This window comes from Enhydra lutris, unplaced genomic scaffold (assembly GCF_002288905.1).
Source record: "Enhydra lutris kenyoni isolate GAN:26980312 unplaced genomic scaffold, ASM228890v2 scaffoldscaffold48, whole genome shotgun sequence".
NCBI lineage: Eukaryota > Metazoa > Chordata > Mammalia > Carnivora > Mustelidae > Enhydra > Enhydra lutris.
Window position 1 is genome coordinate 15532764 of NW_019154132.1, and position 5291 is coordinate 15538054.

The window sequence follows — 5291 nt, forward strand, 5'->3', positions numbered from 1 at the left end:
TGTGGTGCTTGTGTCTTCATGTTTCTTGTCATTTAAACCAGGTTTATTCACTAAAAAAAGGAGGAACATCGATAACATCCCGCTTGGTACCTACTTTGGTCCCATACAGAAAATTTGAAAATGTTGAGGCTATCAGCCCTAATCGAGAACATTCATCCCGTGACTCATTCCTCTGTTTTCTGGTCCAGGAATGAAATGTAGGTGAAAGTGGAAGAAGATACATAAACGGATGAAATTTTAACACTGGGGACAGGACTATAAAGTTACCGCAGAGGGAAAGGAATCGTGGAGTTGGAAGCTAACCATTTAAACTCAGGTGATGGCTGCTAAGTTAGTTGCCTGGTCGGGACAGGGGAGCACCTGTCCAGGTCCGAACAGTCACTGTCTCAGCGGCACACTCGAGGCCGCGTTCTGTGTGACGTCAAGCTGCTAGGATCCGCTCCAGGCATGTCCGCTGGCGCGGCTCAGGAAGTGCTCAGTGCCGTCAGGAACCTGGGCATCGTGTATGGAACTGATAATTACCTGTAGCAGTGGAAGGATGCGATTTCAGCTGCGGCAGAAGTTCAGCCCTTGACCACTACAATTATTTCCAGAAAATGATCTTCTAAAAATTGAGAGATGGGGATTTGTTTTCTCCGATTCCTATGCCTAATCCTATCTTCCATCGCATTCTAGCAATGCTTGGTTCACGCCACACATGTGTTGACTACCTAGGTTATTGACGCTTGCTGGAAACGTAACAGTGGTCGAGACGGGAGTGATCTGTCATTGCTTCATAGGGAGAGGCTCAGTAATACTGGAGTCGTAGAACACAAGCCCCGGAAGAGTCACGGCAGGGTCGAGAGGTTGAGTCACAAGAAGGTGGTCATAAAACATGGCTTAGGTTCTGGGAAAAAGTGAGTGTACTTTGAGAAGTGAAGAGACGCTATGAGCTTGCCAGAGGGCAGTGCGCTAAGGACAGAGATGGCGTGTATGGTAGTGAGGGGAATAAATCAGGGAGGTGCTCTAGGAGGAGGCCAGGCCAGAGAAGCATCGTGGTTTAGTATTTTCAGTGGGAGGCGTGGGTTGGCCTGGAGGAGACAGCCCTGGACAGGGTGCTTAAAAGACACAGCAGGGAGGGATAAATGGAAAGACAGAAGCCTCAGGAGGCTCTTCTGTCAAAAGACATAAGTGGTAAGACTTGAACAAAAGAATTCTTTCACCTTTTTATTAACGGTTACAAAAATAAATGGTTTTCCCCATCCTGCCCCATTCCCGTATGTCTGTATTTACCCCCTCATGGATGGGGACCCAAATGCGATGCTGACCGATTCTGGGGTTGTCCCCTTACCTCTGCCCTTGCACATGGAGGACCAGAAGTCTCATGGGTGACGGCTCATGGGTAAAGCATGATCTCTTCCGAGAAAAACTTGAGAAATGCCCTGTGGGACAGAAGTTGGAGCAAATTTCCCAGCACAGACATGGGGGAAAGTGCGTGCCAGCAGTCACGGCAAGGGTGCCGGAAGGAGGAGGAGTACGAGGGATGCCTGGGTGCTGAGAGAGTTCAGAGTCAGCCACAAAGGCCAAAGTTTTGGTTTTGTTTTGTTTTTTAAGGATTTTATTTATTAGCAAACACAAGTGGGGTGGGGGGAGAAATAGAGGCAGAGGGAGAGACAGACAACCTCGCTGAGCAGGGGACCCAACACAGGGCTTGATCCCAGGACCCCGAGATGATGACCTGGACCGAAGACAGATGCTTAACCCACTGGGCCACCCAGGTGCCCCATGGCCAAAGCTTTTAATACGGTTCTTCCAAGCAATGGGTAAAAGCCTAGATGCAGTTTGAGCACAGTCAAAATCTGAGACAAAAGGAGCCATTCTTGTCTTTCTCAGTGCTTTTCGTGTTTAATGCCTTCTCACAGAAATCCTAAAGTGTCCATCACTTTCATTCATGTTTGCAGAACCTCCTTGAAATGAGTTTGTTTGAAAACTGCAAGATATTGAAGAATTAGCCCTATGCCTTTTAAAATCAAATGCTAGGAGCCTGCAGACGACACAGACTTCACACGCCTGCCAGTTGCTTAAAGAAAATAATTCACCCCAAGCCAAAGCTAAGCGTCTCTCATTCATAAATTAGCTTGTGCTGCTGCTGCGGAGGAAAAGAAAAACACTTGTAAAGGTGCAAGTGGGCCCTCTATCAAGGAGTGTTCCTTCTGGTTCAGGAGGAAATTCCTATACATGTTTATGAAACGAAAAGATGAATAGTTCTAAGACCCAAAACAACATGTGCATATGTATATGTGGGTATAGACCAATGTAATACATACACATTACATATACACGTGTTCTCTTTTTTATTTTTATTTTTTTAATTTTTTAAAAAGATTTTATATATTTATTTGACACACAGAGCGAGAGATCACAAGTAGGCAGAGAGGCAGGCAGAGAGAGAGGAGGAAGCAGGCTCCCCGCTGAGCAGAGAGCCTGATGCGGGGCTCGATCCCAGGACCCTGAGATCATGACCTGAGCCGAAGATAGAGGCTTCACTGATGGAGCCCCCCAGGGGCCCCCGTATATATGTATTCTTGTAATTTTCCCTCATCCATCCTATTCATAAATCTTGAGATCACTGTAGACCGAGTGAGTTGGGGAAGCCTTTCTGAAGTAATTAAGTTCTTCTTTGTGTGGAAGTATGTACAGAATTTAGAGCGGTGGGAGGGAAAACCAAGTGTGAGGTTGGAGAAGAGACCACAGATGCGAAGCCAAGGGGACAAGGGAATTTTAAGGAAGAAGTAGAGCGAGTTCACCCAGAGCCTTGACCGCCTGGATGAAGGGCGAGTGTGCAGAAGCTGTAGTAAAGTCTTTCTACATCTGCTGATTCACTCGGCCTTGTATTCATTAACTCGGACATTGATTGATCAACTCAGCAAATATTTCTTAAGCACCTAGTGCACATCAGGCTCTCTGTTAGGCCTGGAACGGTTGTCCTCAACCAGGGGCACTTTTCTCCCCCAGGAGGCAGCGGGCAATGTCTAGAGGTAGCTTTCGTTGTCACACTGGGGATGGGGTGACCCTAGCATAGACCGGGGAGGAGGTAGGGATGATTCCTACAACAAGGAACTTTCTAGTCCCAAATGTCAATATTCCTCTTGTTGAGAAACCCCGGGCTAGAGGGGACAAGTATCTGAGATCAAGTCCTTGCCCTCTGGGTTACGCTGGGGAGGGGACACGACAAACGAAAATTCCGGTATACCAAGCTCCACAGCGGAAAAGAGACGGGGTGTTACATCAGAGCAGAAAGAGATGCCATTAACTCTGCTTGGGGTCGGAAAGAGTTCTGGAAGGAAGTCATACTGGAGATGAGCCTTAAAATATGAGAGGACGGTTACCCAGAGGGGAATGGCGGGTGGGAGGAGAATGTTCAAAAATGGTGGCCCAGAAAAAAAAAGGGGGGGGGCACCTGGGTGGCTCAGTGGGTTAAGCCTCTACCTTCAGCTCAGGTCGTGATCTCAGGGTCCTGGGATCGAGCCCCACATTAGGCTCTCTGCACAGCAGGGAGCCTGCTTCCCCCTCTCTCTTTGCCTGCCTCTCTGCCTACTTGTGATCTCTCTCTTTAAGAAAAAAAAAAAAAAGAAAAGAAAAAAAAAATGGTGGCCCAGGGGTGCATGGGTGACTCAGTGAGTTAAGTGTCCGACTCTCGGTTTCGGCTCAAGTCTCAGGGTTGTGAGATCTCAGGGTTGTGAGATCGAGCCCCACACTGAGCGCTGAGCATGGAGACTGCTTAAGATTCTCTCTCTCCCCCTCGCACTGCCATCCCCCCCAGGCATGGACACACACAGTCTCTCTCTCTTAAAAAATAAAATTAAATAAATAAATAGGAAACCAAAAAGGCAGCCTGTTTGGGACCACTGGGCGTTTGGTGTCCGTGGAATATCCGGCATGCAGTGGGATGGGTTGGGGTAGAATGGTGACAGATGGCACTGGGTGGGGGGCAGAACGTATCCAGGAAGCTGCGAGGGGTCCAGCCCATCCCTCCCCCCGCTGTACTGGAGAAGAAGGTCAAAATCCACAAAGGTCACAAAAGGGAGTCTAGAAAGAGCTGGGACCTGGCGCCTTGTTCACGGCGTTCTCGTCTCCGGATTCTACTTCTCATCTGGGCTCTGATAAGTGTGTGTCCTCTGAGTTTTGAGTAAAGGTAATAGCAAAATATAACTCTTGCTAATAATTTGCCCTGGAGATGGAAGCTGTCAGATAATCATTCAGAATTTAAAACCTCATCTCAATATTCCTTCAGATGAAGAAAACGGTAAGATAAAAATAGAGCAGAGCTTATTAGCAACATCTTCCCCATTTTTTCCCTAAATGGTTAGAATACGCTGCCTTTCCCTGCTCTTCACATCAGCGTTTCTGTTATTAAAGCTGTCTATTTTTCAGGTCGAAATCCTAGGAGGATTTTCCCCCCATGAATTTAACATGACTGAGGAAACCAGCTCCGGGGTAAAACTTGGCTGCAAATGATCTAACTGAGACTAAGCCTCGTAAGAAAGAGACCAAAAATGAATCACGGCCCTTTCATAACTTCAAACGTGCAGTTACCTTTCTCTCCCACCCCCAATTTTCTGATTATTCATCATGGAAGTAGGCCAGCTTTATACAACGATTCCTTGCAACAAATGTCCTTTGTGTCCAAAATCGGCGTTCTCCTGCTGCCTCTGGCCAGGAGAGTACTCAGGAGCACTGTCAGGGGGTGGAGGGGGAGGGAGACAAAGCTACCACTCATAAGCTTCTCCAAGGGCCATTCCTATAGGAGCCAGGGTCATGGGTGGAGGGAGTGTGCAGCCCTTAGACGCAGGCAGCACCTTCTGGAAGGGCACTCGGGTTACGTGTTCAAGCCCCACTCCCAACGATGTTTGATCATGGCTCTCCTGGGGTTGAGGTATTATAGAAGCTCTACCAAAGTTAGCACAACCTCTACAAATGAACGTGTTACTCCAGAAAAGGAGACTCGAAGCAGAATTATGAATCTTTCTCAGGGCACCATCTTCCGCTTTCCCCTCTTTGTAGGAGAAGGTATAAGGTGCACCTCTCCTTCCCCGTCTGAGGGAGCCATGAGCTCCCCTCTCCTGGGTTTGGTTCCAGACCTCCTCGCGATGAAGTAAATAGAACAATCAAGAATGAGATGAAGGTTTTGGTTTCCCGGTGCTTGTAGAGGGATACCAACACTCTCCTGTGGTCTGTTAAGTGTGCAATAGGATACGCCTAAAAAAAAATGGACATACCTTAAATTTAAAATACCGCTAACAAGTGCGAAC